This window comes from Lepidochelys kempii, chromosome 18 (assembly GCF_965140265.1).
Source record: "Lepidochelys kempii isolate rLepKem1 chromosome 18, rLepKem1.hap2, whole genome shotgun sequence".
In the NCBI taxonomy this organism is placed as follows: Eukaryota; Metazoa; Chordata; order Testudines; family Cheloniidae; genus Lepidochelys; species Lepidochelys kempii.
In genome coordinates this window covers 19792091-19804198 of record NC_133273.1, presented here as the reverse complement: position 1 = coordinate 19804198, position 12108 = coordinate 19792091, and the positions used below count along the sequence as shown (strand labels likewise).

The 12108-nt window shown below is 45.8% G+C and overlaps 1 pseudogene; it reads right to left on the bottom strand.

The window, feature by feature from the left end:
- Positions 1-1914: 1914 nt before the first annotated feature.
- LOC140900228 (large ribosomal subunit protein eL14 pseudogene) lies at positions 1915-10746 on the bottom strand (annotated as a pseudogene).
- Positions 10747-12108: the final 1362 nt, after the last annotated feature.

Sequence of the window (12108 nt, the reverse complement as noted above, 5' to 3'; positions counted from 1 at the left end):
TAATAGCTTATCTAAAGTGATCACTCTCCTTACAATGTGTATGATAATCAAGTTGGGCCATTTTCAGCACAAATCCAGGTTTTTTTCATGCTTTGTGTGTATAAAAAGATCTTCTACACTTTCCACAGTATGCATCCGATGAAGTGAGCTGTAGCTCACGAAAGCTTATGCTCAAATAAATTGGTTAGTCTCTAAGGTGCCACAAGTACTCCTTTTCTTTTTGCGAATACAGACTAACACGGCTGTTACTCTGAAACAAATAGTAATAATATCATGTACAAAGGATAAGAAATCTCCTTAAGGAACTGTGCGTTAGCTGTTACAGGGAAATAATGTTGTGATGAGGTACAAAAACCCCCCGCACACAACAACCTGGAAAAGTTTAGCTATAATTACATGTGCAAATCAGGCAATTGTGAGTGCAAATGGAGAGAAGACAATTGTGAGCACAATGAGCTATTTGTATGTGCAGTTGCTATAACTGAGTGTACACATTAGGCAAGCAATTGTGCATCTGTTTTTTAAAAAGTCAGACTCCACATCTGAGGCTGTCAGGCCACCTTCAGTGTAGGTCTAGAAATTACAGTACATATGATGCTTATCTCACTCTGAGTAATCCCCCTGTCAATATCAAACCCTTGCTGTGATCAAAGACCAAGAATGAGTAAAAGATACCCATGCTTACGCAGAGACAACAAAGCACCTATACAAGCTAACAGTTGCTGAGGCCTGTTAGCAGCAGCACCTTATCCAGAACAGATGCTTCGCTAAGGCATGCAAATGCTGTGCAGTAAAACAGAGCTGCTCTTAGGTAATGTTAGCAATATTCACTGCAGGCCAAACCCTTAGCTCCTTACGTTTGTTTGCTCTCGGCCCTTAGTCAGACAATCTCCCACTGAAATCAGTGAGTTTGCACTGGGAGTGTGCCTCAGCAAAAGCCTCAGGATACAATCCTGCATCAGGATCTCTCTCTGTGTTGCTCTTATACCTCACGCCTTTCTCATGTTTTGGGAGGTGGCAACAGATTACTCCTTGTCTAATTTTTACACCCCAGCCAGTGGACATCTTCAGAGACTGGCTGAGCCTGCCACAGGCAATTATCCAATGAGAGTAAATAAAACCTGCGACAGAGAAGCTGTTGGCCCATAACAAGAGAGACTGCGCTCACTTATAGCTTGGTAACTCCTTTCGCTCCAGGGGAGTGGTTCCTGACTTACACCGATATGAATAAGAAGAGAGAGAGGCCTCACAGTTTTCTTAGATCTTTGGGGGAGAATTGAGCATAGGTCAAAAGGTGCCTCCAGTGTTCAGCCAAGATGTGTAGGAGACAGAGAGAAAAACATGGAAGTTGTGAGTTGAAGAAGCCAGAAAAGTGGTTAATTGCTTTGCTGCAGCAGTGCTGGCCCACGGTTCTGTGCATACCAAGAACCTGGGCTAAAAAACAGGCCTGGCCTCAGAGCAGGAGAGTTTATCTGGCACTTTCAATCATTTAAGTAATTTCTCCTCCCAGCCTATTCCGCACTGATAGTTGTACACCCACCAGCCACACCACTGCTGTGGTAGGTGTACACTGCATGTCTTACGAAAGGAATCATGGCTTCCTGGATGATTCCCAGGGAGAGAAGGAAATGCTTAAAAGTGAGTCAGGATCTGTCCATTCACTCTTCAGAGAGCAGAGCTGGGTGGCAATTGCTTTGCCAAACACTCCTAACAGTTTGCTTTAGGATTTGTTTGAGTGGCTCCCGCTACAGGAAGTTCAATCATTGTGACTGATTACACACCAAGCAGTGTGTCCTTCAGACATGGGCAAAGTTCAGCAGGCCAGATCCTCTGCTAGTGCCAATTGTCCTCGCTAGAGCTCTGTCAATTTTGCTACCATGCTTTATGCCAGCAGAGACTCTTTTTTTATTTTATTTTTTTTAATAGTAAACTGGAACTTTATTTGACTACTGACAGTTTATGCTTTTTTGGAAGATTGTTTCTGGAGCTTCTTTACTTCATGCTTGATGATCCTGTTCCTCATTTTCTTTGCCTTCATGACCTTGTAGCGATCAAAGTCTGTCATCTTGGCTTTCTTTTCCCTGGCTTCAATCTTCTTTGCCCACCTTGTACCTATCCATTTTTCATTAATATTTTCTTTCTCCCCGGCAACTCGCACGTGCTTCAGACGAGCACTGTGTGGGAATTTGAGTACAAAATCGGTTAGCTGCATGCACTTGAAGGGCATAGCCTGCCTTCTTACACCACTGCAGGGGCCATCAACTAGCACCCTGTTCTGGTCAATAACATCCACAAGTGCCACCAGCTTGCCAACATGTGGCTCAAAGGAGATGTAGGCAACTCGGCCAATCTCTTGCAAGGGGTTCACTAGTACATTGTCTTTAGTTTGGGAGCAGGTGGGGGTTCTCACTCCCTGAAATTCGCCTTCAGTTCATTTCTCACATTCTCTGGACCCACAGCCATGAACTGGGCTCATGTTCTTGAAATTGGGCCCAGGTTCTCTTCAGAGCATTGTCAGCCTCAGCACTGCTGGAGTTGTAACAAAGCTGAGTGAGCACCTCTGACCACCAAGTATAGCTCTGCCCTCACCTTCCCCAGGCAGCCATGTCTTAGCCAAGGGGTGCCAATGGAAGGGTGGACAATTAATCTTTGTAGACAGTTTAACATAATGCAAATGGTGAGTTTCTTTGGTGAGCTCAGAGGATGAAATGTCAGTGAAGTCAGTGGAGCAGTGTCCATTTACACTAGCTGACTATCTGGTCCCTGGTGTCCATATCACAAAACCACCACCACAACTGCCCGCCTTGTTGGGAACCTCAGCAGAAAGGGAGACCAAATGGACTTTGAACTATGCCCCAAGAAATGGTCCCTCATGGTCAGAACTGAGGTACATGAACAGGAGGATGGTGTGGGGGGAAGCCTGTACGAGCTGCTCATGCTGTGTCTGTACCAGTGATAAACGAAGTACTTTACATCCACGCAATGTTATTAATTTGAGTTACAGACACAAGATGCCAATGCTATCACAGAAGGTAGCAGTTCAGCTCAGTCCTGGTCTGAACTCTTTCTTCAGGCAAATTTGCTCTGACTACAAGCGGGAGTTTTGCCAGAAGAAGGTGTTCAGAATTACATTCCTGGGGACGTACCTTAAAGAAAATTCACTGTCACTACTCTGGAGCCATTCACATTTTTTCCAGTGCTAGGCTTCACGAGTTTCACTGCAATGCAGCTAAAGCTACATACATATGAAATGTTCCCTTTGCCATACATGCAAGATACACTACCACCACCTAGTTCTGGTTTAGTATTTTTCATCAGCAGAGAGCAAAGCAAGGAGATCAGTAGCCATTATCCCCATTTTACGTAAGGGGAAACTGAGGCAGAGAGAAAGTCATCCAGCAGGTCAGTAGCATATCTGCAAATAGAACCCAATCTTACGAGTTCCAGCCCAGTGCCCCACCTTCTAGCCCACACTGCCTAAAAGGAAGTGTTTAAAAAAAGTGACCAACTTTCTGTTTTACCAAATCAATAAGTATTTTCGCAAACACCTGGTAACTATGTAAAAAAACCACCCTGTGGCAAAGGTGATGAATTGACATCAGCTGGAAAGTGATGTCCCTTCATTCACTCATCCTGACAGGCTAAGAATTGCATGCACCCTAGTATTTTAGTCACCCCATCTTCCCCAATGGCAGCCTGCTTATCTGTCTCAGCTTCCTCATGTCTTGTGGCTTAGACACAAAATGTTTGGGACAAGGACTGCTATTTATTGTGTTTGTACAGTACTTAGCACAACTGGACCATGCTTGGTTGGCCTGTAAGTACTACTGCAAGAGAAGAGTGTAGAATTAATAATGTGAATCCCCAGAACAGGGACAGGTTTGGCACAATTAAAGCATTCCCCCACACCATCCTCTGCTGGCATGGACTGAAGGAGCCGCAACTAATGGAAAGAGAAGAGTTCATTCTGGACCCAGAGCTTCCTGTTTCAGAACATAAACAACTACACAAAGTGTGGTTCCCCAGTTCAGGAAATCATTAAGCATGTGCTTAACATTAAGTATGTGCTAAAGGCCCGCTGGCTTTCATGGGAGTTCAGCACATGCTTAAGTGCCCTTCTTGCAGCGAATCACAGTCCACAATAGTTTGTATTGACAAGGGCTCTTGCACACTAGGAACTCTCTTGAGGCCCACCAGGTCATTGACACAGGCCACAGAACAGCCAGCAGAGGTTAACAATTTTTGCTCAAACCCATAAGACCAGGATTTGAACTGGTGACCCTGGCTCAGGGCCATATCCTACCATCTTTGTCACATCCAACATTCCTTGGGAAGGCAATGTGATTGGAATCCTCACAGCAGGGTACATAAACCTGGGAGATGAAAGACTGCATATGCCATTACTAATCCTCTTTGCCATTGTTTTGATCACTGCTAATAAACTATTTAAAATCTCACTTGAAAAAGGCCATGTTTTTGTGTTTAGACAGCTACCACTTGGTGTCTAATGGCATACAGATCAGCTTTGATTTCCTCTCAGAGTAAATAACAAAATAGCCACAGTACATGACAGACACAAAATTCACAAAAACAAGACACCAGATTAATCTGAATCTGCTCAAGAAGCAGATCAAAAGGAAGGGAGGTCAAAAATGATACCAAAGAGATACTCAAAAGCATTAACAAGTGAAATTTGGGGGTTGTTTTTAACCTTAGCTGCTGTTCCCTATGACACACTATTCACTTTTAAAATGCAAAATCATTTGTCAGGCAATTCCAGTTGAGATATTTACACGCCCAAGCAAGTTGTTTCACATCCAAGGCAACTGCAAGAGGAAAGCAGGCTGTTTTAGTACTCTGGAACAAGTGGGTAAACCCACACCTTAGGGTGTGACGTAGCATTCCATTTCCATGGGGACAGAGCATGCATGTTGTAAACTGTCCTCACACGGAGCTGGATGGCAAAATGATTTGGTTAAAAAATAAAATAACCAAACAACATCAAAGGAAGAGATGACATTTACTGGCGCATTTCTCTAGCAGCCCAGTCTTTCAGTTAAAACCTAAACACAGGTTTCAGAGTAGCAGCCGTGTTAGTCTGTATTCGCAAAAAGAAAAGGAGTACTTGTGGCACCTTAGAGACTAACCAATTTATTTGAGCATGAGCTTTCTGTTGTACCTACGGAGAACACCTTCTAAATCTTGGCAGGTCTTTCTTACAGCTAGAGCTGAAGGGGTATGTATACAATGCAGAAGTAGCTCTGCATTTTTGGAGAATGATATAATTACACATTCGTTCCTCAAATAATTAAACATGGTTATTAAGCCTAAAGAATATTCAGTCCGGGCTTGAAGAGTCCAATTATACCAATAAGCTTATATAACATGTATTTCAGCATCTGCTTTACAAATCTAAATTTAACATTGTGGCAATTTTTGGAAGGTGAACCCAGGGAAGCGAATATGCAGAAGCCAGCTCTACTTGCATCATTTGTTCTGTTTTCTTACTTACCAAGAGCTACCAGAAGGCCTCTTGGAGTCCAGCCTCTTCTTGCAGAAAGACAGCTCACACACACCTTAAGCTTGAAATTGACATGGTGATGCAGCACATTGCACAACTGCCAAAGAAGTGATCTCCCAAAAGTACCTGCATTTCTCAGTGGGGACGGGGAGGTAGAGCAGAGGGGGAGACTCAGAAATGTGTGTTAGGAGATTGTGCATAGAAAGCACAGGGAACTGGTTGGCAACGAACAAGATGCTGTCTGAGAGCTCATCTCATGAGGCACTTGGAAGTTTCAAGTTTCATTCTGCATGGTACAATATGAAATTTGCAAGATTTCCTGTGAAAAACTTTTATTCCTCTAAGGATTCTAACAGTTTGATATAAGATATGAGAGCCCATCGGTGACTATATCCCAGGACCAAATTCAGATCTTGATTATACCAGCATAAATCTAGATTCCACCAACGTCAATGGATGCCCCTAACTGACAGTGCAGACTGCAAGCCAGGGAAAGGAGGAGGGAATTGCGGTTCAAGGGGTTATGTCCTAGCTCAGCTCCTCCTGCAGAAGTGTAGCTACATGCTGCCACTCCAGACACACCTTAAAGACACAAATCTGGCCCTAAGTATATAGTACCCTAAAATGTGTTAGGTGCTTTACAGACACATCAGAAGACAGATCCCTGCTCTGAAGAGCTAACAGTTTCAGGAGACAGCACACAAACCCAGGAGAGATGGAAGGAGGGAAGAGAGAAGCAACACATAACCCTTTTTCTTTCATTTCCCATTTTTTTTAAACTTCCCCTTTGCCCTGTTTTGTTTTGGGAGAGTCGTTTTAACCCTCTCTTATTTGCTTTTCTTTCTTTTTTCCTTTCTATTTTTTTTTAAATGCTGCTGTTCACTAGTTAACACTGAAGCCTAGAGAGTGAAGTGATCCTATAACAAGATTCACACAAAGAAAAGGAGTACTTGTGGCACCTTAGAGACTAACCAATTTATTTGAGCATAAGCTTTCGTGAGCTACAGCTCACACAGGGGCCCACAGAACAAAGGAAAGAAAATCAATCAACATTGTTATCCAGCCTGTAAGGGGTGAATAGGAATTAAGCAATGCTTTGTGCAGACTTGGGAATCAGAGGAAAGAGGGGCCATCGGTTCAGTCCTGAGAAGGCTTGGCAATTCTGTCTTTTCCCAGGAGGCTTAGGATTGGAGGCACTCCCTAAAGTGCTCTTATTCCAGCCATCACTCAGAAGCGCTGGGACAGCTCTGTAGGAGGTGACGTCCGCAAGAAAAATGAGGTTTACACTGCCCAAGGGATTAGCAGGTTACATTAGCAGGGTGAGCAGGCTCTAGGTTCTGAGGCTGTTTGTATTCAGGAGGAGGACTGCATTTGGATAATATTCATACTCTTCAATACCATTGAAATCTGGCTAGCAGCCTCTGTCTCCCTACTACTTCAGCTAAAGAGGAATCTCCATTAGCACGAGGCGACATATGACATATAGTTGAGCCATTCCAATTCCAACCAATAGTCCATTACAGTAGCCATTAGTCTCTTGGACAGGGGTGGGCAAACTTTTTGGGCCAAGGGCCACATCTGGGTGGGGAAATTGTATGCAGGGCTGGGGGCGGGGATTGGGGTGCGGGATGGACTGCGGGGTGTGGGAGGGAGTGCAGTGTGCAGGAACGGGCTCAGGGCAAGGCATTGTGGCAGAGGAGGGCTGCAGGGCATATGAGGGGGCTCAGAGAAGGGGGTTGGGGTGCAGGAGTGGTGCGGAGTGCAGGGGGGGCTCAGGGCAGGGGTGCAGGAGGGGTGCAGACTGGGGGAGGGAGCTCAGGGCAGGGGGTTGGGGTGCAGGAGGGATGCGAGGTGTGACGGGGGCTCAGGGCAGGGGGTTGGGGTGCAGGAGGGGTGCGAGGTGCAGGCAGGGGGCTTAGGGCATGGAGTTGGGGGGCAGGGTGCAGGAGGGGTTCAGGCTCTGGCCCGGCACTGCTTACCTAAAGCGGCTCCAGGGTGGCAGCGGCATGCACCGGGACCAGGGCAGGCTCCCTGCCTGCCTGCCCTGGCCTCATGTGGCGCCACTCCAGAAAGCGGCCGGAACCAGGTCCCTACCCTGCCCCTGGGGTGGGGGTGGGGGGCACAGGGCTCCACGTGCTGCCCTTGCCACACCTCCAGGTACCTCCCCCGAAGCTCCCATTGGCCGTGGTTCCCAGTTCCCGGCCAATGGGAGCTGTGCGGGGCGGTGCCTGGAGGCAAGGGCAACACATGAAGCCCTCTGCCCCGCCTCCGGGGCCCCAGGGATGTGGTGCTGGCCACTTCTGAGAGTGGCGCGGGGCCTGCGGCCCCACAGGGGGGCAATTCCACGGGCCAAATCCAAAGCCCTAAGGGGCCGGATCCGGCCCGTGGGCCGTAGTTTGCCCACCCCTGCTCTTGGATATAGAGCAACAGCCTATTCCAGCTATCCAATAAGTATCCTATACTCCCACTCAAGTCAATAGAAGTTAAGGGCACTCAGCATCCCTCTGAAAGTGCTCAGCACTGGCCAAGATCAGGCCCAATAGGTAAGGGGAAGGAGAAGATCAGAGAGAAAAATAATAAACATTCTGCAAAGTGCTATCACTTGTTAAATAATGTGTCTATTTTACAGCTCCTAAATCTAAATTAAAAAATAATAATACATCACCCAACCTGAATACAAGTCGAGATCTTTTTTGCCTGCGCTATTCCAGCAATCTTTTGGCACATAATAATTGTAATTATCCATTAGTTGTATCATTTGGCCATATTCTACAGCAAAAATATATATACAGTCAGATCTGAGCAATTTGAAAACTCCATTAAATCAAATTAAAAACCTCTTTGATACACATGAATAGATCTACAAAGCAATCAGAGATTTAACAACACTGATAATGACTGCACTTCCTAGCACAGACAGCCTGATAGTCTGAATAGAGTGGATACTAGTATACCTGGAGAGCTTTGATCAGTGCTTATCTGGCCTACTTATAGAGAATTGAGAAGGGATAAAACTCTGGATGTAATGGATCAGGCAAGGCCTTCAAATTGACAAGACCAGCTTTGGATACCTATAGTCAGTGGTGAGTATCAAACACTAGCGGTGGCCCAAGTGATGTCCAGCAATACTGGGCAATAGAAGGATGTCTAGCATTAAGTTAAAGTGTAGAATTAGAATCCGAGATTGAAAAATAACAGGCAATTAAAACAAAGTGAGCACCAAGAGTTCTAGGAGGTTCTTGACCACATGCGATGCTCTGAACAGTTCAGCTGGTTATTTTGAATATTTATTATTTGTATTGCAGTTGCACCTAGAGACCACAAGACACTAGGCACCGTACAAACATAAAAACAGGGCCAGCCCCAAAGAGTTTGCAAAGATCACCCTGGGTGCAAGTAAAGATCAGAAACAAGGTGTCATTTTCAGCTCAAGGAAACACACTCCTACTAGCTATGACTGAGCTGGTGTGCTAAAAATAGCCGTGTAGCCATGGCAGCCTGGGTGGTGGGAGGCTAGCCCCTCCAAATACAATCCCATTTGAGACACTAGGTATGTACTCAAACGCTTAGCCCCTTCGCCACCACGACTACACTTCTGTTCTTAGCATGATGCCTCAATCTGAGCTAACGAAGGTACATCTCCTCAAACTGGAAATTACACCCTTAGTTTGAAATGTAGATGTAACCTAAAACCAAAAGCTCCCTGCGATGTTAGAAAGTGATTCACTGAGTGAGTTAGGAGACAGGAAACCACAGTGTTTGATTCACCTCAGCTTTCATGCGCAAGGGAAGAGAATGGCTTTATTTCCTGTGGAGAGGCATGAAACAGGGCTGATAATGGGACAGCTGGAATGCGCAGTCAGAGTCAGCAGGTAATTCACAGGACCCAGTTTCAGACAATCTATCGTCTGAGACTGGGAGGAGGATAACGGTTTGCACTTTTGCGATTTGCATTTTACATGTAAGGATCTCCAAGGTAGAGCTATATCAATATAGTTTATAGCAGCACATAACTATAGTGTAAGAACCCATGACTCCTAGCCTTCAGAACAGCTGCAAGGAGAACAGTCTAGGTATGGATTAGAGCAGCGGTGTCCAACAGAAATTCGATGCTAGCCACACTTGTGGTTTTGAATTTTTCTTATTAGTCACATTATAAAAAAGCCACATGCATTAGCCACAATTCAATAGCCTATTAGCCACATGTGGCTAGTGGCGAATGTATTGGACACCGCTAGATTAGAGCATGGGACTGGGATGCAAGACTAATGGCAGGACTACTGTAATTAACTGCACTACAACTCTGCCATTAATTTACTATATATCCTTGGGTAAGTCACTTCCCCTCTCTATGCCTGTGTTTGCACACCTGTAAAATGGATACATAATACTTCACAATGGGCATTGTTGTGAGGCTCAATGAGAGTTCTCAGAGAGCTTCCAGATCCCAAATGAAGAGGTACTATAGACATGTAAAGCATTGCTTTAATGTGCAAAAACTGCATATGGCTTGCAGGAAAGCCAAAATATAGGTGAGTTATGAAAGACTTCAAAATTGGAGATGATAGTGAGATCAAAATACTGATGTGACCTTCCTGCAATGAGCCCTGCAGAAGTGGGCATGAAAAGAGTGCTGGGTCCATTCTGAAACACTGACTGTCACAATGCTACCTGAAGAGACTTAAATATGAGGACAGCAGATGGTGTGAAGACTGACTGATGGAGTTTGGAAAGAAGAGTCTTTACCAGTGAACCTGGTCTATCTTGGGCTTCCTTGTTGCTTGAATGTGTGGGCTGAGATTTTTTCAGGGAGTTCAAGTGAGGTTAGGGTCCAAATCACACTGCAGTTTAATGTTACTTGGTGCCTGGCTCGCTTTGAACATCTCAGCTGTAATCCCTTTCCATTGTAGTTAGGGCCAAATATTGATGTCTCTCCCATTGACAGATGATTTACATATATGCTCTTATTGTAAAAGCACAAATGAGTCAGCTGAACGTGGAGCCCTCATGGTTTGCAATTCAGGCAGCATGTCCCATAGAGGTACCTTCAGGCCAAACAGTGCAGAGAGAGGGTGCAGATGGAGTAGTTCTATGTGTGAGCGTGCACTCTCTCTCTCTCTCTCACTTGCCTGTCTTTTTCCACTGCCACAGGCTATTTCTGTCAGCAGCTCCTTAGCTGGCCGTGCACAGGAAGCTCTAGTAGAAGACGTTGCTGTGAAGAGCATTGTGAGAGCTGTGGGTGTGGCTCTTAGTAGAGCTAAATTTTTCTTTCCTCCCACCTCCGAGGGAGGTGCAGCTAAATGCAAATGAAGCCAGACGCCATCTCAGAGGGTCCCAGCTCCACAGAAGTTCACAGTTGCTCAGAACTGGCCATCAGTTCTGGAGTGCCTGAACATTCCAACATCCCCTCCCCATGGGGCCCAAGGTAGCTCTGAACTATAGGCATGCATTAAAGCCATGGTGTACTACATGAATAACACGACTAGAGACAGAGAGAGTTGAACGCAGCAGCTCTGTGGAAGATCCTAGAGACAGGGGGGGCTTGAGTTGCCATGAGCTGCTATTTGTCACAAGAGGTAAATTCATCCAAGATACCATCACGTTAAAAGCCCTTTTGTTTGGTTAGACTAGCTGGAGGATGGCTGTTTTAGTGAGGAATTCATCCTGTTTCTCAGATCACTCATGCTCTTCATATTTGAACATTGCTGCCACTGCAGGTAGATGGATCACCTTTAGACTCCACGCTAGCTGGAGATAGCCAAACCAGTTATAGATGCTTATTATAGCTTCCTCGTGGTCATACTGATAGTCACATTGGGGACAGAGAAGGAGTTTTCCCTCAAATCAGATTGGCACAGACCTTGGTGGGGTTCGCTTTCCTCTGTAGCATGGAGTATGGCTCTCCTGTTATGATTACCTGGGCAGCAGTCCCGGGCAATGTGACACCTCAGGCTCTCCTATTCTCTGCCTGTAGCACACAACAGTTCCGTCTCCTGAGGACTGAAATGCCTTGAGGTCTATCTAATGTCACTGGGCTCAACAGAGGGGGTATCTGGGTGAGAATTAATGGCCTGTGATGTGCAGAGGTCAGACTAGAAGATCAGGTGGTCACTTCTGGTGTAAAAAGAAACTATCTCAGCCCTTTGAGTGCTTCCTGCGTTCTGCCTTGCCAACCCTCTCACCATCTGACAGCTCTTCTCCATGAGTCCAAGGAATGACTCGCTCTAAGGAGGGGCAGACACAGATAAAATGTTTAATTAGGATTTTCATAGCTGAACCATCCCCGCTCCCTGCTATGAATAATCCAACTAGGATTAAGAGCATGCTCGCTAAGGGTATGTCTTCATCGCAGTTAAAAACCCATGGCTGGTCCATGCCAGCTGATTCAGGCTTGCAGAGCTTGGGCTAAGGGACTGTTTAATTGCAGTGTAGACGTTCAGGTTTGGGCTGGAGCCCAGGCTCTAGGATCCTGCAAGGAGGGAGGGTCCCAGAGCGCAAGCTCCAGCCTGAGCTTGAATGTCTATACCGCAGTTTAATAGCCTTTTAGCCCAAGCCCCATGAGCCCAAGTCAGCTGGCACGGGCCAGC